This window comes from Arachis hypogaea, chromosome 12 (assembly GCF_003086295.3).
Source record: "Arachis hypogaea cultivar Tifrunner chromosome 12, arahy.Tifrunner.gnm2.J5K5, whole genome shotgun sequence".
Taxonomy (NCBI): domain Eukaryota; kingdom Viridiplantae; phylum Streptophyta; class Magnoliopsida; order Fabales; family Fabaceae; genus Arachis; species Arachis hypogaea.
The window spans coordinates 88,716,191-88,743,654 of record NC_092047.1 but is presented as its reverse complement, the minus strand read 5'-3'; the positions used below and the strand labels follow the sequence as shown (position 1 = coordinate 88,743,654).

Below are 27,464 nucleotides of genomic sequence, written 5' to 3'. Positions count from 1 at the left end.
TTTCAAGTCTATCTCGGGAGAAGATTCAAGAGGCAGCAGAAGAGATAGGGGAGATAGTTCAAGATTCAATGAAAGAAGTCGTACCCAGCACTAATTCTGATGAGGTTGTTTCTACTGGATACAAGGCTTCCATGCTAATACACTACAAAAAAGGCCTATGGTCACGGAATAGCTAGTAAAAAGGGTGACCATAGATCTATGGTCATGATTTTGGACCTATGGTCACGGTTTTTTTTACCGTGGCCTATTCTCTCGTGGCCATAGGTCTATGGTCACGGTTTTTTTTATCTATGGTCACAGTTTCTATGGTCACGGTTTCAATTTTTTAAATCTGACACTTTAGGCCACGTTTTTTTTACCGTGACCATAGGTTAATCTATGGTCACGCGTGAAAACCGTGACCATAGCCTTATCTATGGTCATGGTAAAAAATCGTGACCATAGGTTATCTATGGTCACCCCTCCTTAAAACCGTGACCATAGCCTTATCTATGGTCATGGTAAAAAACCGTGACCATAGGTTATCTATGGTCACCCTATTTTAAAAACGGTGACTATAGCCTATTGTTGTTTATGGGATTTAATTTTTTTTAAATTATAATCACATCCCAAAATGATGATAATCACAAAATAAATCTAAAAATAAGAAACTCAAGAAATCTAAATTATAAAAGTTTCATTATAAGATACATATGTTTAATTTTTACTCTAAACAACACAAATCAAAATAGAATGCAATTTATCCAATTACATGTAATACCTCAAAAAGTACAGAACATATCAAAATATTACATTTACATAACTAAAGTCATTGTAAGACTCATCCCATGTCATATATGTATGGAACATATTTTCTTCATCACATCATGTCTTCCTGCTAGCAAAATAAATAAACATGTTAGAACAGAACAAAAATACTTTTCATGATGCAGTACATATACAGCAAATTAAGGCTATAAGATAAACTATACTTATTTAGTTTCTTGCTTTTGGAACTTTGCAAGTTATACTTGCTACAGTAATTCATTGAGTTTTTTCATTGGTCAAAATAAATAAATAATAAAAAAGAACTCATTTCCATTATTAATACAGGGGAAGATAAAATAAAGGAGTTTTAAACCTTTTTCTTACTTGATTTTGCGTTCAGTTAGCAAGTAAGCTACTGAAATAAAGTTTTCATATATGACTAATTCATGTATTGAAACTAAGTTACTAGTAGTATAAGTGAACAAATTAAGAAACATAAGCAATATAATTTGAATTGAAGAACATAGAAATTAGAAGGTGAATGAAAATTCTTAAATGAATTTTTTCAGCACTTAAACATAACATCTGCACTTTCCAAGAAAAAAAATGCATGACTTGTGAGACATCCACGTACGTCACAAATTGAGACGCCAAGTAATTGTTTTCACTATGAAAGGCCTAGTATTGTCTTGTGCATATATTTATTTCAGTTTTGCAGCCAGTTTTCATGTATAAATATAAATTATTCACGATCCTAAAATTTAAGTTTAACTCAAATTCATGATATATCATTTACCAAAAGCATACTATTAATTCATGATATAATTTAACTATCTAATTTTTTGACAAAACATGATTAAACCTAATAATGCAAATATCTGAACTTACTAAATATGATCTAATAAGTCAATTATAGTGACAATTTAGCTACCATATACACACTTATTACCTAAATAAATAGAAGATCAAATTATTTTATATGACAAGAATGATATAAACTTACTGCTTAGTTCCTTTATTTTGAGATGCCATTTGAAGTTGTTATACACTGTGCCACAATAACTAGTCAACTCCTTTTGTCTTTACCAGTCCAAAAAAATAATCCTGTATACAAAATAAAACAAAAAAAAATCAAAGGAAGATAAAGAACATTCAAGAGTAGGTAAACAAAATAATCAATTAATAAATATTAATCTTGAATTAATATAAAATACAAGATAATTTTTATTTTAAACTTTCTGAAAATAATCAGTCTTAAAATGAGACATAATCAAGCATGTTCTGGAAAATATATGTAATTTAATAATTGAAGATTTTACATATCAATAATTAGAAAGTATCTTGGGAAACACAGACCTATTTGAAAAATCAAAGAAAATAGATACAAAATCCTTAAATAATCTAAAATTATTATGTTAACGAAATCGAAGTATATAAATAATCTTACTATAATAATTGATAGCTAATATGTTGAGATATACTTGCTGCTTAGCTTATATATGAGTAGGATAAAAAAAGGTCTATACCCCAAACACTATATATGAATATATTTCTTCTTTGAACAAATTATGTATATCATCGTTATAGAATAAACCATATAATTGATTTTCATGACTAGGAAAAGTTTTCTCAATGTTAGTTCTGCAGTTTATATATACTTACTTAAGATGGAAGGTAATAATAATGCATGAAAAGTAAAATGAAAGAAGCTATCTGTTTTAAAACATATTTGTAAGACCCAGAACCTTTGAAAAGTCTTTTTATAATCAAGTTTCAAATCATATAATTATTTATAGCCTTAATTTCAGAAATTATTTTATTAAAGATAATTAAGGCAAGTTTTGATTTATTGAATTTGAGATAAGTTATGATTATTATCCAATTTTATAATTATTGAATTATTTTCTATATTTAAACCACAAAGTTGGTGGTTGTGAAATAATAAGGATTTTTATGTGATTTTGGACTAAATAATTAATATTTTAGAATATTGATACTACTGTTTTGAGAAAATAAAGGATTTAATTATATTATTTCCAATTATTTGATTTGGACAATTTATTGAAAATAATTTGTAAAAATGAGGAGCAAATAGTATTTTCTATACACAATTAGTGTTGGATTTAATTTGGGTTTCAATTACTATATTATCCCTATTTTTGAGTGAAATTACCAAAGTACCCTTAACCCTAATTTTTGAAAATGAAACCCTAACCTTGAAAACCCTAATCAGAACCCGTTTCCCCTCTGAGCCCAACAGCAGCAATGCACATACTTTCCCTTTCCCAAATCATGCGCAGCAACCATGGAGAAATGGTGAGAGAGGGGGATCGAGCCAGAAGAAGTGGCGTCGGAGAGAGGGAACTTCACTCGCGCCATCTTCTAGCAGTCATCATCGGCGTCTCACTGCCGCCGCTGGAGGGGCCGTCACCCATGCATTGTCGCCACCAATCTCGCGCCGCCGCGGTCCCGCCGAGCTTCTGCCAACACCGCACGAAGCAGAGAGAGAGACAGATGGAGAAGAGGGCCACGGAGGGGGGGAAGAGCCACCGATTGTAGTCACCGTTGGGTCCTTGTTCCTCGCTGTCGAAGGAGCTGCTCCCAGCCACAGTGGTCGCTGATGTTCGCGCCGCTGTCGTCGGAGAAACCCGAGGAGAAGAGATGAATGCGACGGGGAAGAGTGAGTGAGCTGTGCCAGCGTTGTTGGAGCCTCACCGCCGCCGTCCCTGTTGTGACTGGTGTCGCGTCGGAGGACCACCGTCGCGGGAGAAAGGGAGGGAGCTCGCGGTGAAGAGAGAGGGGCGCTGTCTTGCGCGCCGCCGTTGCACCTGGATACCGCCGCTGCTACTGCGAGCTCGCCGTCGCCGGAGCTGGGTAGTTGTTGTCCCTGCCAGCAGCGAAGAAGAAGCGAGATGAAACCCCCTCCATGTCTGCTGTCTCGGTCCGCTGAGAAAGAGTTATCGCTGCCGTTGCTGGAAAACTCTGCCGGTAAGGGTTTTGAATTTGGTCTTCATTTGTTTAAGATTCTGGAAGCTTTAACGTCTCTGTATGTGGGTTCCAGGCACCATTGCCGGAGTCCGGTCGCCGCTGCTACTTGAGGTGGCTGCCGGGCTGCTGCCGAACCGGTTCAGAGACCGCCGTTGTTTTGGTTTAGCCGTTCTTTCTTCGGTTCGGTAAGCATTTCAATTTGAAAGCCCTTTCGTTATTGTTCTGTTATCTCACGCTGAGGTTTGTGACGTTAATTGCTATAAGATTGAGTTTCAGTTGTTGTATGTTGCAATTAGAGTCGTTGAGATTGTTGAGAAAGCAAGTGGAGCCGAGTTGTTGGTTGCCGTCACTTCGGGTTGAGGCGAAAGGGACTCTGTGAGACGTTTGGGTTATGGATTTGTATTTTAAGGTAGGGGCGCTTTTCAAAAACTATATTTTATATTGGAATTATTACATATGGATACTGATGTGAGACAATGTGTATTTGGTGGTTGTAGCAGCCTTATGTATTATTTGATTGTCTCGAGTGATTATGAATGTTTGTTTGGCTGAATTGTTGTGTGGTTTTATGAAACAAAATACTTTTGAAGTTGATTCTTTTAAAGCTTTGAGATTGAGTTTAATCCGTTGGGAATTGATTTGAGTTGAGTTGATTTTCTTGAGAATGTGAAAAAGAGAATACACTCTTGAATTCAGCCTGGCTTGCTTTAAATGATCTGGTTATTGATAAATGATTGTTACTGAGCCATTTCTTTGAAACTTTAGAAATGAGTTTATTCGGCTGATAATGATTTGATTCTTGAAAAGGTTTTCTTGAAAAATGGAATTGAGATGACTGCTGGATTTTGGCTCGCCTTGAACTGATTTTGGATGTTGGGCTGTTGAAAAAGATTGTGGACTATTTTGTTGGGACCCGAACCGGGTGGCAAAGTCTAAGTTTTAGGGGAGGTGCTGTCGAAATTTTGGTAGAATCCGAGACTTTAGTGAAACGTTATTTGGAAACTTACGAGTTAACGGCTTCTACTATTTTATCTGAATTATTAAGAAAGGGGTGACTTATGCTTTTGAAATGAATTATTAGAAAGGAAATTGTGATTTAGTCTTATTTCTTAAGCAAAGTATTACATTTCCCTTGTGAACAAGTTATTTAAATGAAACTTATGCTTTAAGGCCGCTTGAATGTAAAAAGGATTTATGCCTTTGGATTTGACTTGGGGGTTTCAATTAAAGAAGTTTCAATGGCTTTGAAAGAACCCGAGCGTCTATTGAGAAGTCTCATTTTAAAGTATTTTGGGAAAGGTTTTAAGTACTCCTTGAGTTCTAAATTTTTGTAAGACAAACAATTTCTGAGCAGTTGAAACGCTTTAGAATTTCCTCATGTGGTTGAAGTTGATTTTTGTTTAAGTAAAGGAAACGGCTTTGAAAAGGGTAATTGACTATATGACTCTGTATGGCTTAGATCCTATTTTGTTACTCAAATTAGGAAGACAATGTTTTAATGATTTTAAGTGAATTTGAGAAAATGAGTTATATTAATTTCCCCTAAAGACTTGGGACTCTGCCGAGAAACTTTGTTATAAAATACCATTGTTGGATGGATGATTTTGAATGTTTCAAAATGAATCTTTAACTTTCCATGGTTATGGAAGTTTTGAAAAGAGGATGCTGAGAGTGGCATGGTTTTAAAAGGGGAATTTACCTTGAGTAAAAGTGGCTTATGAGCCTGAGATGATTTGAGAAATGAGATCTTTAAAGCCAAGGCTGAAAAGAGTTGAAACTTGATTTCAAAGTGAAATGATTTGGGAAAAAGTGATTTATGGCTTAAATGCCGATTTTATGAATTGATGATGTTGAATGTGGAAGTGTTGTTTTGTTGTGAGCCAGAATGGCTGTGTATGATTATAAATATTGGTTGGTTCTGGATTGAACCGTGAGCCGGAATGGCTGTGTATGATATGAATATTGGCTGGTTCTGGACTGAACCGTGAGCCGGATGGCTGAGATGGATGTTGATCCATGGATGAGATTGAATGCATGTATATGCTGAATCATTGATAAATGTGAATGTTGCACTTCCACTATCGGAGATAAGAGTTTCCCTGGGAGAAGGCAGTGGCTAGCCACCACATGCTCCAGGTTGAGACTCGAAGCTCTTTTGACCCTATGTCGTCAGGGTGGCCGGGCACTGTGAAAGCCCCGGATGAGCTCATCCCCATAAATATTCACCAGTGAGGCTGATGGATATGGATCATGATTATGATCAAGTTTATATTGAGTATAACTCGAGTTGGGGAGACACGACAGAGGGACAGTCCAATGGTTAGCTACCAGGACTTGTCGGGTTGGCTCTATAACCGACAGATAATATCATCAGCCACTAGGAACAGGCATGCATCATATGCATTTATGTGACATTGTTTGGGTGTGCATATTGTACTTGGTTTGCCTTTGTGACTATTTGAGATTATCTGCTACTTGCTCTACTTGCTGTAACTGTTTGTTTGTGCTTGAACCTCCTATCTGTGTTTGCAACTGGGACTCTGTTGGATTGTGGTGATTGGTTGTTGTTGGATTGTTTGGGCCTAGGGCTGTGGTTGAAATGAGATGGACCGATGGTTGGTTTCGGTTTTGTGTTTCTGATTTGGAATAGTATGAAAGGCTATTTTTGGTTTAGCATAGATAAACCTTTTGAAAGGCTTTCAAAATATTGTTTTAAATGAACAGTTTCCTCTTTCAGAAAAGGATTTCAGATTTTCTCTTTTACTGTAAACCGTTATTTTGAAAAGAGGCATAAGTCAGTTATTAATCACTGGTACGGTTATCTTCACGTATCATATTACAGTAATTCCCAAAAACCCTCTACTGAGAACCCTTTCGAGGATGATGTTCTCACCCCCCTACATTTTTCTCTTTTCAGGATATGGATGCAGAAGTCACGAAGAGTTTATTTAATTGTTGTGGAAATGCTCTGTGTTGCTTTAGATTATTATTTATTGTACCCCTCGCCTTCAACTTGATATATTTTGTAAGAGGGATAGGGATTGTATTGGTTAATGTCTGTAATATTATTTATATATATGTATGTATATATATGGATGTACTCTTTATGAGTTTCTGTAAGTTGTATGGTATGTATGGATGTACGTTGTATAGCGAAAGTATTTTTGAGAACGGTATTGCGGTTTAAAGTTTTAAACAGGCTCATATTTTAGTATTAAATAATATAAGTGTCGTCATAATGCCCGAGCTATCAGAGTCGCGCAGCCGGAAGCGTGAGTTTTGGTAGTTAGGGTGTTACAATATTTATATATGAAAAGACAATTTTATTAGAGTATTTAGGATCCTATAATAAGGGATATAGCTAGTTCTTTTAACCCCCATTTTTTCATTCTCAAAAGTCAAATTTAAGAATATTGATTAAAGAAAATGAGTATCTGATGAATACTAGTTAATTAAGATACTAGATCTCTTCTCTCTGCAGCTCTGTCTTCGGATGAACACAGCATAGGGCTTAGCTTTATTAAGCTTATAAAGCTTGTTAGAAGTTGTTAATTAGAAATGTAACAAGGCTATCGATATATAAGATTTTGGTCATGCATAATCATCAATAATATTATTATGATAAATCATGTACTAATTATCAGCTTAATAAGACTATATATATAACAATAAGCACATACATATCAAATATAGATAGATATATATATAAGGTTATTAATTAAGATGGAAATGAATTAGATGAAGTATGGTTGAAAGTTGAAACCTTGTGTTTGCATATTCATAAAGTTTTGTAGTGCTGGAGAATATAACAAGACCAACTTCTGCATCGTAAAGGATAGCAAGCTCCTTAGTTTTATTCTATTTTATAACTCAAAACATTCAAATAGATACTTACTATAGATGATAAAAAATACATGATCCACAAACTGATGCAAATTATTTAACTCTCACAATGTCTAAATTCCCTCATATTAACCAGTAACTTTTTCAATCACTCCCACCCAAAGCATCCTAAACTAGAAGACATGCCCTGATTGTAAAGAAAATTAAACTTTTCCCATATTTCTCAAAAGCTTTTTCACCAAACATCTGCAGCATAACATTCATTTAAAGCAGTAAGAATAGGGTAGCATAGCATTCATTTAAAGCACTAAGAATAGAGTAGATGATACCAAGACACACATTTCACATGGAAAACATTAAATAATTACATGATCCTAAATAGAATGAGGTACTAAATTAGCAAATTAGAAAACTTATATACTAAAACTATAAAAATCAGCCGCATTTAAAAGGAGAATGTAATGAGAGACAAGCATGAATGCATCATACATAATATTCCTCTAAAATAACTAGACATATTAATAGAAGCAGCAGCAGCAGTAGTGCTACAATAGATTACAAGCATATGCCCCTAGCTAATAAATGAACAAATTACAAGCCTTAAAAGTTGAAAGTTAAAAGTCAAACTTGCATTCCATTTATTATGCTTCGGTTATAGGGTATCCTTATATGTATTAGTACACTTTCAATTAGAATCATAGGATATGATATATAGCTAAAGAGCAACCCTAAAGGGACTCTCCGAATGCAGATCAATGCTCATTAGAATTGAAATTATGAGATCAAATTGAAAAAACTTAGCTAATTGTAAAAACTAAACTAATTAAATTCTTGTGGTTTCTTTACAGACATAGGGATAAAAAGCCTATCAGACAAGTCTCTTATAAGTATTTATTCATATAATAATGAAAAATATATAAAAATGCATAGATTGATTAAAAAAAATGTGTTGAAAAATCATTCTTGAAGAGTCTAGCAAAAATTGCGGTCAACATACAAGACTATGGAACGCCGAAGAAGTCTACAATATATTCCAACATGAAAGAGTAAGAAAATCATGCTTTAATGGTTTTGTCTTCAAGATAAGTGTATGTATGTATGTATCAAAATATTGCTTACAGAGTACTAACATTGTATTGCAATGCTGATCAATTTTGCAGGATAAAATTCATGGAGTTGAAAGCATGATTGTGAATATGATTCAAATTACAATAGATCCACGTATAATCATTATTGCATTAAAAAAGATGCCAAAGTTAAGGTTGCATGCTTTAAGAGAAAATATCAACACGGATCTGGAACGCAACAGAGTGTTTATAGAAAAGAAAAGAAAGAAACTTACTTGGAATACTCAATGGAGTGAGTGAGTGCTGATACGAAGAGCTTTGAGGGCTTTGTACACCAGACCCGTGAAGCTGGCAATTTGCAGATTTGGGGAGAGCTTTGAGGCTTCCACAACGATGACACGAATGGCGACGGGTTTGAGGCTCCGAGACAAGCTCCAGGAAGACCCAACGGACGCCAATGACGGATGGTGGGCAAAGCGAAGCTGATGCCCAGCTTCACGGGTTGGAGCAAGACGACAACGGATAGTGGGCTTCGAAGCTGGTGACCGGCGACTGGGTTTTGCACGACGAGAGAGGGGAGGAGGGTGCGTGGCTGGGCAGGAAAGAAGGCTTGGGCAGTTCTCTTATTTTTTTAACCCTAACTTAGGAACTTACGAGCTAAAGGATTGGGGAAATTTGGGGGGAACTTACGAGGGAATGGGGAAAGTTGGGGGGATGAGGGATTTTGGTTGGGGGGAGGGAGGGTGTTTGCACGACGTCGTCTGGGTAAAAAAAATGTGGATTTTTAAAAGGAAGAGAAACGAAGCCGTTTTGGACAAGGTACTCTATGGTCACCCTTTTTTAAAAAACCGTGACCATACACCCTTTTTGGTCACTGTAAAAACCGTGACCATAAACTCCTTTAGGTCACCCTCCAAACCGTGACCATAGACCCTTTTAGGCCACCTCCCAAAACCGTGACCATAGACCACTTTAGGCCACCTCCCAAAACCGTGACTATAGACCCTTTTTGGTCATTGTAAAAAACCGTAACCATAGACCCCTTTAGGTCACCCCCAAAACCGTGACTAGCTAGGCCACCCCCAAAACCGTGACCATAGACCACTTTAGGCCACCCCCCAAAACCGTGACCATAGACCTTTTTAGGTCACCCATTTTTGAAAAATCGTGACCGTTGGTATGCGAAATTGCTACTCGGGTTGTGAATTGTTGTTCGAAATTGATTCCTTGGCAATGGCACCAAAAACGGATGCAAAGGACCATAGTCTAAACATATCTTCACAACTTCGCATAACTAACCAGCAAGTGCACTGGGTCGTCCAAGTAATACCTTACGTGAGTAAGGGTCGAATCCCATGGAGATTGTCGGTATGAAGCAAGCTATGGTCACCTTGTAAATCTCAGTCAAGTTGACTCATATGGGCTACAATATATTATGTAAATAAAACATAAAGTAAGGATAGAAATACTTATGTAATTCATTGGTGAGAATTTCAGATAAGCGAATGGAGATGCTTTCGTTCCTCTGAACCTCTGCTTTCCTGCTATCTTCATCCAATCAGTCTTACTCCTTTCCATGGCTGGCTTTATGTGATACATCACCACTGTCAATGGCTATTTTCGGTCATCTCTCGGGAAAATGATCCAATGCCCTGTCACGGCACGGATAATCGTCTGGAGGCATCACCCTTGTCAATGGCTTCATCTTATCCTCTCAGTGAAATGGTCAACGCACCCTGTCACGGCACGACTATTCATCTGTCGGTTCTCGATCATGCTGGAATAGGATTTACTATCCTTTTGCGTCTGTCACTAACGCCCTGCAATCACGAGTTTGGAGCTCGTCACAGTCATTCATTCATTGAATCCTACTCGGAATACCACAGACAAGATTTAGACTTTCCGGATTCTCTTGAATGCCGCCATCATTCTAGCTTACGCCACGAAGATTCTGATTAAGAGATCTAAGAGATACTCATTCAATCGAAGGTAGAACGGAAGTGGTTGTCAGGCACGCGTTCATAGGGAATGATGATGATTGTCACGTTCATCACATTCAGGTTGAAGAGCGAATGAATATCTTAGAAGCGAAATAAGATGAATTGAATAGAAAACAGTAGTACTTTGCATTAATTTTTGAGGAACAGCAGAGCTCCACACCTTAATATATGGAGTGTAGAAACTCTACCGTTGAAAATACATAAGTGAATAGAGGGTAAGCATGGCCGAATGGCTAGCCTCCCATGGAGGTCTAGAGATCTAAAAATGATCAAAAGATGTCTAATACAATAGTAAAAGGTCCTATTTATAATAAACTAGCTACTAGGGTTTACAGAAGTAAGTAATTGATGCATAAATCCACTTCCGGGGCCAACTTGGTGTGTGCTTGGGCTGAGCTTGAGTGTTGCACGTGTAGAGGTCCTTCTTGGAGTTGAACGCCAGCTTTTGTGCCAGTTTGGGCGTTCAACTCTGGTTTTGGCTCCTTTTCTGGCGCTGGACGCCAGATTTGGGCAGAAAGCTGGCGTTGAGCGCCAGTTTACGTCGTCTATTTTTGGCCAAAGTATGGACTATTATATATTGCTGGAAAGCCCTGGATGTCTACTTTCCAACGCAATTAGAAGTGCGCCATTTCAAGTTCTTTAGCTCCAGAAAATCCACTTTGAGTGCAGGGAGGTCAGAATCCAACAGCATCAGCAGTCCTTCTTCAACCTCTGAATCTGATTTCTGCTCAAGTCCCTCAATTTCAGCCAGAAAATACCTGAAATCACAGAAAAACACACAAACTCATAGTAAAGTCCAGAAATGTGAATTTAACATAAAAACTAATGAAAACATCCCTAAAAGTAACTAGATCCTACTAAAAACATACTAAAAATAATGCCAAAAAGCGTATAAATTATCCGCTCATCACAACACCAAACTTAAATTGTTGCTTGTCCCCAAGCAACTGAAAATCAAATAGGATAAAAAGAAGAGAATATACTATAAATTCCAAACTATCAATGAAACATAGCTCCAATCAAATGAGCGGGACTTATAGCTTTTTGCCTCTTGAATAGTTTTGGCATCTCACTCTATCCATTGAGGTTCAGAATGATTGGTATCTATAGGAACTCAGAGTTCAGATAGTGTTATTGATTCTCCTAGTTCAGTATGATGATTCTTGAACACAGCTTCTTTATGAGTCTTGGCCGTGGCCCTAAGCACTTTGTTTTCCAGTATTACCACCGGATACATAAATGCCACAGACACATAATTGGGTGAACCTTTTCAGATTGTGACTTAGCTTCGCTAAAGTCCCCAATTAGAGGTGTCCAGGGTTCTTAAGCACACCCTTTTTTTTGCTTTGGACCTTGACTTTAACCGCTCAGTGTCAAGTTTTCACTTGACACCTACACGCCACAAGCACATGGTTAGGGACAGCTTGGTTTAGCCGCTTAGACCAGGATTTTATTCCTTTAGGCCCTCCTATCCACTGATGCTCAAAGCCTTGGGATCCTTTTTATTTGCCCTTGCCTTTTGGTTTTAAGAGCTTTTGGCTTTTTCTGCTTGCTTTTTCTTTTTCTTTCTATTTTTTTTTTCGCCTATATTTTTTTTTCTGCAAGCTTTGTTCTTTGCTGCTTTTTCTTGCTTCAAGAATCATTTTTATGATTTTTCAGATTATCAAATAACATGTCTCCTTGTCATCATTCTTTCAAGAGCCAACATATTTAACATTCTTAAACAACAACTTTAAAAGACATATGCACTGTTCAAGCATACATTCAGAAAACAAGAAGCATTGTCACCACATCAATATAATTAAACTAAGTTCAAGGATAAATTCGAAACTCATGTACTTCTTGTTCTTTTGAATTAAAACATTTTTCATTTAAGAGAGGTGATGGATTCATAGGACATTCATAACTTTAAGACAGAGTTACTAACTACTAATGATCATGTAATGAAGACACAAACATAAATAAGCACATAACATAGAAAACGAAAAACAGAAGAAATAAGAACAAGGAATGAATCCACCTTAGTGATGGTGGCGTTTTCTTCTTGATGAACCAATGATGTCCTTGAGCTCTTCTATGTCTCTTCCTTGTCTTTGTTGCTCCTCCCTCATTGCTTTTTGATCTTCTCTTATTTCATGAAGCATGATGGAGTGCTCTTGATGTTCCACCCTTAGTTGTCCCATATTGGAACTCAATTCTCCTAGGGAGGTGTTGATTTTCTCCCAATAGTTTTGTGGAGGAAAGTGCATTTGAGGCATCTCCGGGATCTCATGGTGATGATCTTCATACGCCTCTTGAGCTCGATGAATGGGCTCTCTTGCTTGCTCCATCTTTTTCTTAGTGATGGGCTTGTCTTCTTTAATGAGGATATCTCCCTCTATGTCAATCCCAGCTGAATTGCATAGGTGGCAAATGAGGTGAGGAAAGGCTAACCTTGCCCTAGTGGAGGACTTGTCAGCCACCTTGTAGAGTTCTTGAGGTATAATCTCATGAACTTCCACCTCTTCTCCAATCATGATGCTATGGATCATGATGGCCCGGTCTATAGTAACTTCAGACCGGTTGCTAGTGGGAATGATTGAGCATTGAATGAACTCCAACCATCCTCTAGCTACAGGCTTGAGGTCCAATCTTCTTAGTTGAACCGGCTTGCCTTTGGAGTCAATCTTCCATTGAGCTCCTTCTACACATATGTCCATAAGGACTTGGTCCAACCTTTGATCAAAGTTGACTCTCCTTGTGTAGGGGCGTGCGTTCTCTTCCATGTTTGGCAAGTTGAATGCCAACCTCACATTCTCCAGACTAAAATCCAAGTATTTCCCCCGAACCATTGTAACATAGTTCTTTGGATCCGGGTTTTTACTTTGATCATGGTTCTTGGTGATCCATGCATTGGCATAGAACTCTTGAACCATTAGGATGCCAACTTGTTTGATGGGATTTGTTAGAACTTCCCAACCTCTTCTTTGAATTTCATGTCGGATCTCCGGATACTCATTTCTTTTGAGTTTGAAAGGGACCTCAGGGATCACATTCTTCTTGGCCACAACATCATAGAAGTGGTCTTGATGGGCTTTGGAGATGAACCTTTCCATCTCCCATGACTCAGATGTGGAAGCTTTTGTCTTCCCTTTCCCCTTTCTAGAGGATTCTCCGGTCTTAGGTGCCATCAATGGTAATGGAAAAACAAAAAGCTTATGCTTTTACCACACCAAACTTAGAATTTTGCTCACCCTCGAGCAATAAAAGAAAGAATAGATGAAGAAGAAGAAGAAATGGAGGAGAGGGAGAAGGTGATGTGTTTCGGCCAAGAAGTGTGTAGAGGGGTGTGTTGTGTGAATTTGATGAAGAGTGGAGGGCTTTATATAGGGAAGGGAGGGTGGGAAAGGTTTCGGCCATATGGGAGGGTTTGGGTGGGAAATTGGTTTTGAATTTTGAAGGTAGGTGGGGTTTATGAGGTAGGTTTATGGGGAAGAGTGGATGGATGTGAATGGTGAAGAGGTGATGGGGAAGAGAGATTGAGGTGATTGGTGAAGGGTTTTTGGGGAAGAGTGTTTATGGGGTTGTGTGAAAGAGAGAGGTGAAAAGAAGTGAGTGGAGGTAGGTGGGGATCTTGTGGGGTCCACAGATTCTGAGGTGATCCTGTGGGGTCCACAGATCCTGAGGTGTCAAGGATTTGCATCCCTGCACCAATTAGGCATGTAAAATGCCTTTGCACACAACTCTGGGCGTTCAGCGCCAGGTTGGTGCCCATTTTGGGCGTTCAACGCCCAATTGCTGCCTTTTCTGGCATTGAACGCCAGAACCATGCTTGTTCTGGGCATTCAGCGCCAGGATGCTGCCCATTTTGGGCGTTCAGCGCCAGAACCATGCTCTGTTCTGGCGTTGAATGCCAGGCAGATGCTTCTCCAGGGTGTGATTTTTCTTCTGCTGTTTTTGATTCCGTTTTCAATTTTTATATTTATTTTGTGACTCCACATGATCATGAACCTATAAAGACATATAACTAAGAAAAATATTGTTAGATAAATAAAAATTGGGTTGCCTCCCAACAAGCGCTTCTTTAATGTCAGTAGCTTGACAGTGGGCTCTCATAGAGCCTCACAGATGTGCAGAGCTTTGTTGAGACTCTCCAACACCAAACTTAGAGTTTGGATATGGGAGTTCAACACCAAACTTAGAGTTTGGTTGTGGCCTCCCAACACCAAACTTAGAGTTTGACTGTGGGGGCTTGGGTTGACTCTGCTTTGAGAGAAGCTTTTCATGCTTCCTCTCCATGGTTGCAGAGGGAGATCCTTGAGTTTTAAACACAAGGGAGTCCTCATTCCATTGAAGGACTAGTTCACCTCTGTCAACATCAATCACAGCTCTTGCTGTGGCCAGGAAAGGTCTTCCTAGGATGATGGATTCATCCTCTTCCTTTCCAGTATCCAGGACTATGAAATCAGCAGGGATGTAAAGGCCTTCAACCTTTACTAATACGTCCTCTACTTGTCCATATGCCTGTTTTCTTGAATTGTCTGCCATCTCTAATGAGATTTTAGCGGCTTGCACCCCATAGATTCCCAGTTTCTCTATTACAGAGAGGGGCATGAGGTTTATTCCTGAACCAAGGTCACACAGAGCCTTGGAGATCATGGTGCCTATGGTACAAGGTATTATGAACTTCCCAGGATCCTGTCTCTTCTGAGGCAATGTCAGTTGATCCAGGTCACTTAGTTCATTGATGAACAAGGGAGGTTCAACTTCCCAAGTATCAATGCCGAATAATTTGGCATTCAGCTTCATGATTGCACCAAGAAACTTGGCTGTTTGCTCTTCAGTAACATCCCCATTCTCTTCAGAAGAGGAATACTCATCAGAGCTCATGAAGGGCATAAGGAGGTTCAATGGAATCTCTATAGTCTCTAGATGAGCCTCAGAGTCCTTTGGTTCCTCAGAGGGAAGCTCCTTATTGGTCACTGGACGTCCCAGGAGGTCTTCCTCCTTGGGATTCACGTCCTCCTCTCCCTCATTGAGTTCGGCCATTTTGCTTATGTCAATGGCCTTGCACTCTCCTTTTGGATTCTCTTCTGTATTGCTTGGGAGAGTACTGGGAGGGATTTCAGTGATCCTTTTACTCAGCTGGCCCACTTGTGCTTCCAAATTTCTAATGGACATATCAAAGACTAAGTTTGCTAGATTAGAAGTATTTTGTTCAGAGTTCTCTGTCTGTTGCTGAGTGGATGATGGAAAAGGTTTATTATTGTTAAACCTGTTTCTTCCACCATTATTAAAGCCTTGTTGAGGCTTTTGATCCTTCCATGAGAAATTTGGATGATTTCTCCATGATGAGTTATAGGTGTTTCCATAAGGTTCACCTAAGCAATTCACCTCTGCTATTGCAGGGTTCTCAGGATCATAAGCTTCTTCTTCATAAGAAGCCTCTTGAGTACTGTTGGATGCAGCTTGCATTCCATTCAGACTCTGAGAGATCATATTGACTTGCTGAGTCAATATTTTATTCTGAGCCAATATGGCATTCAGAGTGTCAATCTCAAGAACTCCCTTCTTTATAGGCGTCCCATTATTCACAGGATTCCTTTCAGAAGTGTACATGAACTGGTTATTTGCAACCATGTCAATGAGTTCTTGAGCTTCTGCAGGCGTTTTCTTTAGGTGAATGGATCCACCTGCAGAAGTGTCCAATGACATCTTAGATAACTCAGACAGACCATCATAGAATATATCCAGGATGGTCCATTTTGAAAGCATGTCAGAAGGACACTTTTTGGTCAGTCCTTTGTATCTCTCCCAAGCTTCATAGAGGGATTCACCTTCTTTTTGTCTGAAGGTTTGAACATCCACTCTAAGCTTGCTCAGCTTTTGAGGAGGAAAGAACTTGGCTAGGAAAGCCTTGACCAGCTTATCCCAAGAGTTCAGGCTATCCTTAGGTTGAGAGTCTAACCATATTCTAGCTTTGTCTCTTACAGCAAATGGGAAAAGCATGAGCCTGTAGACTTCAGGATCTATTCTATTAGTCTTAACAGTATCACATATCTACAAGAATTCAGTTAAGAACTGAAAAGAATCTTCAGATGGAAGTCCATGAAACTTACAGTTCTGCTGCATCAGAGAAACTAATTGAGGTTTCAGCTCAAAGTTGTTTGCTCCAATGGCAGGAATGGAGATGCTTCTTCCATGTAAATTGGAATTAGGTGCAGTAAAGTCACCAAGCATCCTCCTTGCATTATTATTATTTTTGGCTGCCATCTCCTCTTCCTGTTCGAAAATTTCTGAAAGGTTATCTCTGGATTGTTGTAATTTAGCTTCTCTTAATTTTCTCTTCAGAGTCCTTTCAGGTTCTGGATCTGCTTCAACAAGAATATTCTTGTCCTTGCTCCTGTTCATATGATAAAGAAGAGGGCACAGAAATAATAATAATAATAATATGGATCCTTTATACCACAGTATAGAGGTCCTTGTGTTAGTAGAAGAAAAGAAGAAGAAAATCTGAACTCAGAGAGAGAGGGAGGGAGTTCGGATTTTTGGTGGGTGAGGGAGAGATGTTAGTAGATGAATAAATAAATAGAGTAAGATGGGAGAGGGAGAATTTTCGAAAATAATTTTTTTTGAAAAAGGGTTAGTGATTTTCGAAAAATTTTGAAATCAAAAATAAAAATAATTAGTTAATTAAAAAGAAATTTTGAAAAAGAGGGAGATATTTTCGAAAATTAGAGAGAGAGTTAGTTAGGTAGTTTTGAAAAAGATAAGAAACAAACAAAAAAGTTAGTTAGTTAGTTGAAACAAATTTTGAAAAGATAAGAAGTTAGGAAGTTAGGAGAGATATTTTGAAATCAAATTTTTGAAAAAGATAAGATAAGAAGATATTTTTGAAAAGATATGATAGAAATTAGTTTTTGAAAAAAAAGATTTGATTTTTTTGAAATCACAATTAATGACTTGATTCACAAGAAATCACAAGATATGATTCTAGAACTTAAAGTTTGAATCTTTCTTAACAAGCAAGTAACAAACTTGAAATTTTTGAATCAAAACATTAATTGTTATTGTTATTTTCGAAAATTTGTGATAAAAATAAGAAAAAGATTTTTGAAAAATTTTTGGAATTTTCGAAAATAACTAAGAAATTTGAAAAAGATTTGATTTTTGAAAAAGATTTTGAAAAAGAGAAGATTTTCAAATTAAAAATTTGATTTGACTCATAAGAAACAATTTGATTTTTAAAATTTTTTGAAAAAGTCAACTCAAATTTTCGAATTTATGAGAGAAAAGAGGGAAAGATATTTTTTTTTATTTTTGAAATTTTTATGATGAGAGAGAAAAACACTAAAAAGATGCAATGCATGAAATTTTTAGATCAAAACATGTGATGCATGCAAGAATGCTATGAATGTCAAGATGAACACCAAGAACACTATGAATGTCAAGATGAACATCATAGACACAATTTTGAAAAATTTTTAATGCAAAGAAAACATGCAAGACACCAAACTTAGAATTCTTTAATGCTTAGACACAAAGAATTCAAGAATGCATATGAAAAACAAGAAAAGACAAAACATGCAAATGCAAAGATCAAACAAGAAGACTTACCAAGAACAACTTGAAGATCATGAAGAACACTTATGAATGCATGAATTTTCGAAAAATGCAAGATGCACATGCAATTGACACCAAACTTATAACATGACTCAAGACTCAAACAAGAAACACAAAAAATATTTTTGATTTTTATGATTTTCTAATTTTTTTGGATTTTTTTTCGAAAATTATATGAAAAAGAAAAAATAAGGATTCCAAAATTTTTAACATGAATTCCAAGAATCTTGCATTCTTAGTCCAAAGCTTCAGTCCAGAAATTAGACATGGCTCACTAGCCAGCCAAGCTTTCAATGAAAGCTCCAGTCCAAAACACTAGACATGGCCAATGGCCAGCCAAGCTTCAGCAGGTGAATCAGGAACAGCAGCAGGTGGATTAGCAACAACTAGCTTGCTCTTGATAACAAATTGCTACCTCAGTCCAAATAAATTTAGACATGGCTTTACAGCCATCCAGGCTTCACATGCTTCATGAAACACTAGAATTCATTCTTAAAAATTTTGAATAAAATTTTTGAAAACATTTTTATATTATTTTTTTTTCAAAAACAAAGGAGAAAATTTTGAAATATTTTTGAAAAATTTTTGAAAAGAAAACAAAAAGAAAATTACCTAATCTGAGCAACAAGATGAACCGTCAGTTGTCCAAACTCAAACAATCCCCGGCAACGGCGCCAAAAACTTGGTATGCGAAATTGCTACTCGGGTTGTGAATTGTTGTTCGAAATTGATTCCCTGGCAATGGCACCAAAAACGGATGCACAGGACCATGGTCTAAACATATCTTCACAACTTCGCATAACTAACCAGCAAGTGCACTGGGTCGTCCAAGTAATACCTTACGTGAGTAAGGGTCGAATCCCACGGAGATTGTCGGTATGAAGCAAGCTATGGTCACCTTGTAAATCTCAGTCAAGTTGACTCATATGGGCTACAATATATTATGTAAATAAAACATAAAGTAAGGATAGAAATACTTATGTAATTCATTGGTGAGAATTTCAGATAAGCGAATGGAGATGCTTTCGTTCCTCTGAACCTCTGCTTTCCTGCTATCTTCATCCAATCAGTCTTACTCCTTTCCATGGCTGGCTTTATGTGATACATCACCACTGTCAATGGCTACTTTCGGTCATCTCTCGGGAAAATGATCCAATGCCCTGTCACGGCACGGATAATCATCTGGAGGCATCACCCTTGTCAATGGCTTCATCTTATCCTCTCAGTGAAAATGGTCAACGCACCCTGTCACGGCACGGCTATTCATCTGTCGGTTCTCGATCATGCTGGAATAGGATTTACTATCCTTTTGCGTCTGTCAATAACGCCCTGCAATCGCGAGTTTGGAGCTCGTCACAGTCATTCATTCATTGAATCCTACTCGGAATACCACAGACAAGGTTTAGACTTTTCGGATTCTCTTGAATGCCGCCATCATTCTAGCTTACGCCACGAAGATTCTGATTAAGAGATCTAAGAGATACTCATTCAATCGAAGGTAGAACGGAAGTGGTTGTCAGGCACGCGTTCATAGGGAATGATGATGATTGTCACGTTCATCACATTCAGGTTGAAGAGCGAATGAATATCTTAGAAGCGAAATAAGATGAATTGAATAGAAAACAATAGTACTTTGCATTAATCTTTGAGGAACAGCAGAGCTCCACACCTTAATCTATGGAGTGTAGAAACTCTACTGTTGAAAATACATAAGTGAATAGAGGGTAAGCATGGCCGAATGGCCAGCCTCCCATGGAGGTCTAGAGATCTAAAAATGATCAAAAGATGTCTAATACAATAGTAAAAGGTCCTATTTATAATAAACTAGCTACTAGGGTTTACAGAAGTAAGTAATTGATGCATAAATCTACTTCCGGGGCCCACTTGGTGTGTGCTTGGGCTGAGCTTGAGTGTTGCACGTGTAGAGGTCCTTCTTGGAGTTGAACGCCAGCTTTTGTGCCAGTTTGGGCGTTCAACTCTGGTTTTGGCTCCTTTTCTGGCGCTGGACGCCAGATTTGGGCAGAAAGCTGGCGTTGAGCGCCAGTTTACGTCGTCTATTTTTGGCCAAAGCATAGACTATTATATATTCCTGGAAAGCCCTGGATGTCTACTTTCCAACGCAATTGAAAGCGCGCCATTTCGAGTTCTGTAGCTCCAGAAAATCCACTTTGAGTGCAGGGAGGTCAGAATCCAACAGCATCAGCAGTCCTTCTTCAACCTCTGAATCTGATTTCTGCTCAAGTCCCTCAATTTCAACCAGAAAATACCTGAAATCACAGAAAAACACACAAACTCATAGTAAAGTCCAGAAATGTGAATTTAACATAAAAACTAATGAAAACATCCCTAAAAGTAACTAGATCCTACTAAAAACAATGCCAAAAAGCGTATAAATTATCCACTCATCAACCATAGACTCTTTTTAGTCACTGTAAAAAACCGTGACCATAGACCCCTTTAGGTCACCCCCAAAACCGTGACCATAAACCCTTTTAGGCCATCCTTTTTTAAAAAATCGTGACCATAGGTATTCTATGGTCTACTTTTTTCTAAAAACCGTGACCATAGCTTTTTTTTTTTTTTGTCACGGTAAAAAATCGTGACCATAGACTACCGTAATCAAAAAAATCGTGGCCATAGACCCAAAATATTATAGTGTAACTTATGACATCAATAAAACACCACAAGAGAATGAGATCTTTTGATTCATTTCTAGTTTAATTTCTTGACTGTTTTTAAAGACCAATTATTTAGGCTGTAATTAGATCTTGTCAATGGATACGGTATGCTTTGAGTTTTTCTTAATGGCTACACATGCAATATTTAAATTGGTTATTTATTATTGAAAAAGCTGTTTTTTTAAGTTTGTTAAGCTTCATTTTCTCAATCCATGTCAGACATTAAAGTCATCCACAAATGGCACTAAGATGCATAAACTACAACTACAAACAGTAATAAACAGGAAAATAAAACAATTTATTATCAATGGATGCATCATGCATGAGATATGTACGATTAAAAATTAAAATCAAGTGCACATGATAAAGCCACTGATTTTCAAATTTTTATTGTGTATTTATTAATACTAAGAAATATGTATAATTGTTAATTTTTATCAGTAATAATTCTAACACATGTTCTGAAAATACATGTATGCTAAATTCTATTCTTAGACATGTATTACAAATACTTATTTATGTCATTTTTGATAAACACAATTATAAAATTATTTTAGATGAGCTTTGAAAATAAATAAGTAAAATTTTGTATTTATTTATTTATTTATTATTATAAAAAATTAAATTTTATATAATAGTACTAGACTTTTGTTAAATCACCGATCTCAGATTCACTTTTAAATTTTACTAGTTTATACATATACACCACCTTAATATTATTAATTTAAAAGATCTTTTAATATTATACGTTTAATTTAGTACTGGACTATATATACAGTCTAATATCTGTCTTTTTTTCTTGTTATTATTATGATTATGATTATCATTATTAGTATTGTTATTAGTTTGTTTTAGTTCACATTATGAATTTTTTGTATTTATCTAGTTTGATTTATTGTTGTTACTATTACTGTGATTAATATTATTATTTAAATCATTCAAGGTCCACCCCACTATCTAATGAATTAAATTATTCAAGTGGGGTGAAGAGGTAATAAATTAACTAATTATACTTTTTCACCCCTCTCAGAAAGCGGAACACACACACTCTTCCCGGCTAAATCCTTATTTTTAAAAGAGAAGTGCTAAATAAACAATAACTATCTTGAATAACATGAACAACTACCAATTAAATAAAAATACAGCATATCCTAATTTAAAAATGTTGTTGGTTACCTATATTTTTCTTTTTTGAAAATAATGCCCTGGTCCCCTTTGAGGACTACAAGATATTGCCGTCGAAAATCGTCTTCTTGTTGTTGCCGCTGATCATCATGCTCGGAACTGTTGCGTCCTCGGCTCTCTCATCATCGTCAGGCAAGTTCCCGTCCACATCGTCGTCGTGCTCAACGTCGAGGTATAAAGTTTGTCTTTCCTGCTAATCCTTATTTTTTCGCTGTTTGTTTCTAATTTTCAACCTGAAAGAGAGTGAATGGGTGCAGTTTAGTATATGATAAATTCTGCATCTAGATAAATGAAGTAAATTATTCAAATACTCCACTTGTAATACTAACATAATAACAGAAAATTAGAGGAATGTTAGGGGCCAACTATTTTGGTATTTTGTAATTATTAATTGGTCATCAATAGTATTTTTAATGGTGTGAGATTACATCCGATAGTGGAAGATCACTCACTTTTGTTTTGATAGTTAAGTGCTGGCCAAAAAACACAAAAATTACTGCCCCTAAATTTTTCCTTAATGTAATTATATATAGGGTCTGGTATGCACATAACTTATGCTACTAATGCTAAGTGATTATATATAATAATCCAAAACCAAACCTTGTAAAAAATCATATAAGAACATGTGTCAGGTTAGTTAAAACAAATTATGAAGCTCAAGATAGAGTCGTTATACACAAAGGAATCTATGAAAGAAATGAAGTGGGAAATCCCATATTCTTTTCTTAACAAAAATGCTAATAAACAAACAAGAGGAGAGGCATAACACCCAAATTAGGAACAAATCAAGAACTTTCATATTGGGTTCAATCACTATTAAGGTAAGTATTTAATTTTTTTATTATTTTTAATATTCTCTTTTATAATTGTAATTTTGTAAACTATATTTTAGTGTAATTTTTTTATAATATAGATTATGTTCTCATTAAAAAGACAAATTAAATAAAAAATTAATTATAGATAATAATAAAATCGTAAACGTTGGATTTTAAAATAATATTAAAAATAAGATTATTGAGAATATTAGAATAAGATTATGATGTAATTTTTTATAATATAGATTATGATCCCATTAAAAAAGACAAATTAAATAAAAAATTAATCATAGATAATAATAAAATCATAAACGTTGGATTCTAAAATAGTATTAAGAAAAAGATTATTGAGAATACTAGAATAAGAGTATGTCTTTATTGATTAAATATTCTTAGTGTTGTGTGTGTGCGCGCGCGCGCTAAAATTTATATTTTTTAGTTTTAATTAAAAATATATTTTGTATATTTTTATATGTTATTTTTATTTTAGTAAATAAATATTAATTTTATTATAAAATTAATTAATAAGATCTTTTCAAATATCTAAATTAAAAAGATTGGATAATATAAAAATATTATTTAAGTTGATGTCTATTTTAGTAATTTTTTTTATCTAAAAGTGATTTTGAGTAGTATAATCCAAGTAATATTTATTTTATTATAATCCATTTTGATATACTAAGATTAATTATGTTTATTAGCATTTGTTACATATGTTTATACTAGGATTTTAAGATGCACAGAAAAGCTCGTTACACGAAAAGAACAATAGTGGAAACACCATGTCAGCAGCCTCCAACTGGAGCTCCTGCGTCTTCACCACCTGCTGATGATGATTGGTTCATTCCCCTACCCAGTAATGGTGGTGTCTTCGCAGCAGCATCTCTCCGACCCTTTCGTCCACCCCGGAGTGAACCAAGACCTGAGACACAGACCTGCGCTAACGGTGTACAAATGCCAGAGCCATGCGATGAAGACTTGCACCCGGAGGCGAACGAGGTAGGTTTGTTTGATCAACACATTGATAATATGTTTGCTGCTTCTGATCCTAAAAAGCATAAAGGACGCAAAACTACTGAGTTTTGGAATATTGATCTCATTGGTAACAAGTCTTAAACCTTATGATTTTTTAAATGATTAGACGTTGATATTGTTATGTTTCTCACATGTTGAGCACAACGGATACATAAATAAGATTTTATTTTTTTATAGATTTTGATGGAGTAATCAAGCAAGAAAAAATGAGCGTGAGGGAAGCTATGGAGCGGCCTCTTAATGGTAGCAAGATCATACTGAGGTTCAACGTGGAACTTCAACCAATCGGAGATGGAGCTGGCCTGTTGAGTGGCATTCTTAGAGCGCTGGGTTTGATTACAGCAAATTTCCTGTCTGTGAGAAGAGTTGGGCAAAGGTGACTGGCAAAGATAGGGTTTATGATGATTGCATAAAGATAATAACTTTCAACGTTGTTTAATCAAATCTAAACTTTCAACTTACAATTACTTACAACTTGACATTATCGTCGCAGGAAATGTTCCACTTTCATGAACATAGCGGTGGTAGAATCAAGAAAACATTTTTGCAACAAATGGGAAGGTCCTGGAAGGATACAAAGGGTAGGCTTGTATAGAATCTTGAGGACCGCCCGGTGAGAATTCCTAAAGAGCATTGGAGGTGATTCCTTGATTATCGCAATGACCCTGCAACAAAGGTAATCCATTTTTAAGTAGCATGCAAATTTGAGTAGCCCTTGTCTTTAACCCACCTAGGTTCCAGATAAACGCATATAATAACAACTAATAATAAATCTCAAAGATTACATTATTGCGTTCAAGCTTATTTGGAGTCATATACATTATTAGTGCTATGTGCAATTTTCATGTCTAACCAATCTTATTGTTGATGACATAATAGGCAAAGTGCAGGCAAAATGCGTGAATCGAAAGAAACAACTTTACACCCACACTGGCGGTTCTAAAAGCTTGGCTAGACGAAGGGAAGAAGAGATAATATAGGTTTGAATTCAAATATAGGTGCCTATCATTGTATCGAATCATTGTTTTTTTTTAAGCAAATAATTCTTGAGTTTTCTATTAAGTAAAACTTATGGTATAAATTGTATTGTCACAGTAAAAAAAAAAAAACAAGGAAGGAGAGTTAGTAGGGGAGAAATATGGATCCTACAACACAAACAACTTGATGGAACCTATATACACGAAGAAGCTCAGAGGATTGGTGTAAGTACTCCTCTTTTAATCCTTTATGTTGTAACATGTTGGGTTTAATTATTAAAATATGTTGAGTATGCTATATTCCTAGTGTGATTGTGTATGCTTATTTATGTCTGCAGGATAAAATATCTAAGATTGAGCAGCTGGATGAAACTACAAGAATATTGTCTGAAAATGATTCCTTTGCCCAAGCTTTCGGTAAAGAGCACTCAGGTAGAGTGCGGGGCATAGTTTCAACCGACACCAAGGCAACTCTTCTATCCAAGTTTGCAGCTGCCGCTAGATAGAGCTCAAACAGAAGAGGCCCGAAGGATGCTGTTTGAACTACAGGCGGATGTGACGGCCGAAAATTGAGAAGGAAGGCAGTGGAGGATGAAGAGCAGCAGAGAAATTGAGAAGGAAGGCAGTGGAGGATGAAGTAGCAATAGAAAATTGAAAAGGAAGGCAATAGAGGATGATGTAGCAGCAGAGAAAATGAAAAGGCAGGCAATAGAGAGTGTGCTAAGTTATCTGATCCAACAACAAGGTCGGGAGCTGCTAGTAGACATCGCTGCACGGATGAATTCTTTGGATGGACATGGCGGGAAATAGAAATTAGGATATATGTGATATTTTATTTTTCAGTATATGTTTTGTTTAAGTTAACTATGCAGCATTTTTTATTACCCAAATACTTTAGTTTTTTGGTGACTATTGAAATACTTTATTGATATTAAAATAAATATGTTAGTTTGTTTCGCAGTTAAATATTCATGAGTTCTCGGTATCAATTTAGACTTTTAGAGAAGATAGATAAGATTCTTAAAATTAAAAAATACTCCAAAAAAAACCCCGGTTAATAATAGAAAACAAACTAAAATATTATATTAAAAAAAATAGTAGCTACAATTAGCGGCAGTTTAAAACAACCGTAAATAAATTTCATAAAAAAATGCTGCAGCAAATTGCGGTAGGTAAACAGCGTCGCAAATAAGATGGAGAAATCACTCTTGGTAATATAGTGGTGGTTTATATAAACTGCCACTAATTTAACCGACACAAAATAACTAATTTGCAGCGGTTATGCTAGCTATTGCTGGAAATCGCCACAGAATGCAATTCCTGCGTCCTTATGCGCTGCGGCCATCATTCCGCTGGCGTTTTGTTTAGCAGGAACCGCCGCAAATCAGCAAATAAACCGCCACAATTCTCCATTCTTCTTGTAGTGGATCTATGGAGAAACATTAAAAAAAACGCAAGTTCAAGCATGGTGTTCATAAGAGAGCAAAGGAGGAGAGATGAGCAGCCATCTAACCTGAATTTAAACCATGAAAAGTGACATAGATTTGAAGAAGAAGAAGAGAGGATCACTTTAATCGGTTTAGAATTTTGATTTGAGTTTTGATTGGAAGAAATCAAGCATTGAAGATCTAAGTGTTCAAAGTTTTCTCTCTTTTCTCCATGCTTGTTTTTGGCCAAATAAGGAGGAAATGTTTAGCCTTGAAGTGTCTTGGGGGAGGAAAAAAAACATGGCTAAAGGTCATTGGTTGGTTAAGGAGGTGGTTTAAAAAATATCTCAAGTGTATAATTACTAAAACTAGATGTATTAGAACACACTTAGCAACACATCTAGAGATTAATATCTAAGCTACTAGTATAGATGACACTAGTAACATGATAAGCATGAGAATAGAAGGTATATGATGAGACCTTAGCATAGCTAAAGTCATCAGAAAGTGATGGCATTAACCTGCACCAGTAGACTATAAGCCTGGTTAAACTTATCTCCTATTTTTAACTAAAGTAGATCAAATAATATTATAATATTACTCAAGCAGCTCTAATATTAATATTATAATAATATTATATTATTATTTCTCTTCTCTCACAAATCGAGTTCGGCTCGTTAAACGGAGACTAACTATGGAAACCAGAATCTAAAACTCCTAGCAGAAGCGGCTCAAAACTAGGTTTTTCGCCACTATGTCATCGAGCTTAACAAAGTAGAGGTTCTTGTTTAGTGATAACATACTAATGATGTAGATTGAGGTTCTTGATGATGCAGCAGAGATGCTTCCTTTACTGAATTTCCGAAAAACTCCGCTTCCTTAGAAAAAGTCTTGTAGTGTATCCGAAAACTAGGTTGTTACAGTGACGGCGGACCTGAGGGCGACATAGGCCCCACGACGGAATGGTGACGGTGCACGAAGACAGCTCCTTCAACTCCCGCCTCAATCTCTCTCTGCCTCCCTCTCAGCTTGCGTCGGGCCTCTTCTCTCACTGGCACTTCGACGGCGACAGCAATGAACAGCGGCGCGGGCAGCGGCGG

The 27,464-nt window shown here is 36.6% G+C and overlaps 1 long non-coding RNA gene and 1 other non-coding gene across 4 annotated transcripts; one reads left to right on the top strand and one right to left on the bottom strand.

Annotated features, from left to right (window-relative positions):
* Window positions 1-643: 643 nt before the first annotated feature.
* Window positions 644-9,404, bottom strand: LOC112727670 (uncharacterized). 3 transcript variants are annotated; one of them, XR_003812722.2, is made up of 4 exons: window positions 8,921-9,404; window positions 7,499-7,556; window positions 1,751-1,851; window positions 644-877 (listed from the first exon to the last, which is right to left on the bottom strand). It is a non-coding gene; the product is annotated as an uncharacterized lncRNA (long non-coding RNA). The 3 variants fall into 3 exon arrangements; XR_003812723.2 differs by having other exon boundaries at window positions 644-874; window positions 8,921-9,401; XR_003812724.2 differs by lacking the exons at window positions 644-877; window positions 1,751-1,851; window positions 7,499-7,556 and adding an exon at window positions 7,558-7,824.
* A 6,989-nt stretch (window positions 9,405-16,393) lies between these two features.
* Window positions 16,394-16,501, top strand: LOC112732013 (small nucleolar RNA R71). Its single transcript, XR_003167756.1, has one exon. It is a non-coding gene; the product is annotated as a small nucleolar RNA R71 (small nucleolar RNA).
* The last annotated feature ends 10,963 nt before the right edge of the window (window positions 16,502-27,464 follow it).